Source organism: Penaeus japonicus, unplaced genomic scaffold (assembly GCF_977035675.1).
Source record: "Penaeus japonicus unplaced genomic scaffold, GWHDUDI00000001_assembly GWHDUDI00000003, whole genome shotgun sequence".
Classification (NCBI taxonomy): domain Eukaryota; kingdom Metazoa; phylum Arthropoda; class Malacostraca; order Decapoda; family Penaeidae; genus Penaeus; species Penaeus japonicus.
In genome coordinates this window covers 6,309,445-6,311,944 of record NW_028234405.1, presented here as the reverse complement: position 1 = coordinate 6,311,944, position 2,500 = coordinate 6,309,445, and the positions used below count along the sequence as shown (strand labels likewise).

The 2,500-nt window shown below is 44.5% G+C and overlaps 1 protein-coding gene across 9 annotated transcripts in view; it reads right to left on the bottom strand.

The window, feature by feature from the left end:
- Positions 1 to 2,500, bottom strand: part of dnc (phosphodiesterase dunce) — a 633,444-nt gene that overhangs the window by 240,174 nt on the left and 390,770 nt on the right. The window lies entirely within an intron of this gene.

Here is a 2,500-nt window from a genome sequence, read left to right as displayed (position 1 = left end):
GACCTCACTTGCCTATAAAAGGAACTTGAACTGAAAAATAATAATAATAATTTTATCGCCATCTGTTGGGTGAAAAACTCATTAAAAAGGAGAATTATTTTCATGCTTCGCGTCACCCTTTTCACTGATCTGCATAACAATATGGTTCATCTAATTTGTCTGGGGGCTATTCCTTTATTTATAGCCCTCGTTCGAAGCCGGACCAGTTCTCTAACTTGTTTCTAGTCATTTCTAAAGTATTCATAAAGTTCGGTATCTCTCCTTTGCGAGGTGAAAATAAAGTAAATTAAACTGCGATGAATCATTCAAGAAATGGTATATACTGAACCAGTACTGATTTTCTTGTATTTATGTATCCGTTTGTAATCTCTCGGTTTCATTAATCAAGATGACGTGTACGCTTTGCAAAATTCTATGGGCGGGATACGCGCTGAATCATGAGTGTTATTATTAACCCTACTTCTTCTTCGACGGCATATTCTAGGAATCTTTTAGTTAGTCCTGTATCTGTCCCTGTAATCATTTATTTAAAATATTTGCTATCTGATGAAATTGATCTTTTTTATTTAGCTTCCTGATAAAATGAATAAAGAAAGAGGAAGGTATTATTGATTTTTTTTTCTTTTCTTTTCTTTCTCTGATATAATAGAAGACAAATAAGAAGAAATAGGAGAACATTCTAACGGTACTTTTTTTTCCTGAATGTTTTTTAGAAGAAAAAGAAAAAGAAGATACTCCGAGTATCATTTTTTTTTCTTCTTTTCTTCTCTATCCCTTCCTTTTTCCTTTATATATCTCTCTCTTTTTTATCTTGAAGAGCAACAAGTGATTATTTTCTCCTCCTCCTCGACCCTATCAGGCGTAGCCCATGTTCAGCCTCTTCTGTTCTTGTCTGTTTGGTAAACATTTCCGAAATCCCGACCCATAGCACATACTCTTCCACCTGTCTCTTCCTTCCTTCCCTTCTTTCTTTCCTCTATATCCACCCTCCTCCCTCTTTCTTTCTTCCATATCCACCCTCCTCCCTCTCTCTTTCCTCCATATCCACCCTCCTCCCTCTTTCTTTCCTCCATATCCACCCTCCTCCCTCTTTCTTTCTTCTCCTTCCCTTCCCCTGCTCTCCCTTTCTCCTTTATCTACCATCTCTTCCTTACTCTTCTTAATTCAGCCGCTCACCCAGCGCTTCCCTCATCCCCTTCCCTCTTCCCTACCCCTTTGCCCTTCCCCCTCTCCCCCTTCCCTCCCATCCCATCCCCTCTTAACCACTCCTATGCCCTTTCCCCTTTCCTATTCCCCACCCCATCCCTTCCCCCCTTTCCCCTTATCCCCCATCCCCCCCTTCTCCCCCCATCCCCCCTTTTCCCCCACCATCCCACCCTCTCCCTCTACTCAAACGAAGCTAAGCTCCCTCTCTACCTCGTGTCTCGAAAGAGCGGACCGCCCCTTTTTTGCATTCCTCCCACGAAACTTTGGTCGCCAGGCCTTCAGACGAGAGCGGCGAGTTAACTCCATGTTCAGTCCCCGGGGCGACCCTCGCTGTATTCTCGGCTTCTCCTTCTCCTTCTTCATCGGGCTTTTCTCTTTCTCTCTTTCTTTCTCTTTCCCTTTATCTCATAGAGACAGAGAGAGAGAGAGAGAGAGAGAGAGAGAGAGAGAGAGAGAGAGAGAGAGAGAGAGAGAGAGAGAAAGAGAGAAAGAGAGAGAGAGATGTATACACACACACATACACATACACATACACACACACACACACATATATAGTATATATATATATATATGTGTGTGTGTGTGTGTGTGAGTGTGAGTGTGTGTGTGTGTGTGTGTGTGTGAGTGTGTGTGTGTGTGTGTGTGTGTGTGTGTGTGTGTGTGTGTGTGTGTGTGTGTGTGTGTGTGTGTGTGTGTGTGTGTGTGTGTGTGTGTGTGTGTGTGTGTGTGAGTGTGTGTGTGTGTGTGTGTGTGTGTGTGTGTGTGTGTGTGTGTGTGTGTGTGTGTGTGTGTGTGTGTGTGTGTGTGTGTGTGTGTGTGTGTGTGTGTGTATGTGTTTGTGTGTGAGTGTGTGTGTGTGTGTGTGCATGTATACATAAATATTTCTATCACATCCGTAACAATCTCCTTTTCTCTCCCTCCTGCTCTCTCTCTGTTTCTCCATATTTCATCCCTTCCTTCTCTCTCGCTCTCTTTCACCTCTCCCTCTCCTCCCCATTTCATCCGTGATCCCTCGCCTTCTTCCTCTTTCCCTAACTTCTACTGATGCCCATGAAAAGGCTGAGATTGAGAGAGGGGGAGAGGGGGAGGGGGGAGGCGGGACGAGAAGAAGGAAGAGAAGAGAGAGAGAGACAGAGAGGAAATATTTATTCCTGCAGCACGGCGGTCCACTAGCCAAGGGGGGGAGGGGGGCTAGTTTCTAAATTTAAAAAGGGAAACTTTAGTTCCTCCTCAGGACAACTTTTGTGGGGGGGGAGGTAGAGGGAGGGAGGGAAATGTAAGGGAGGGAGAGGAG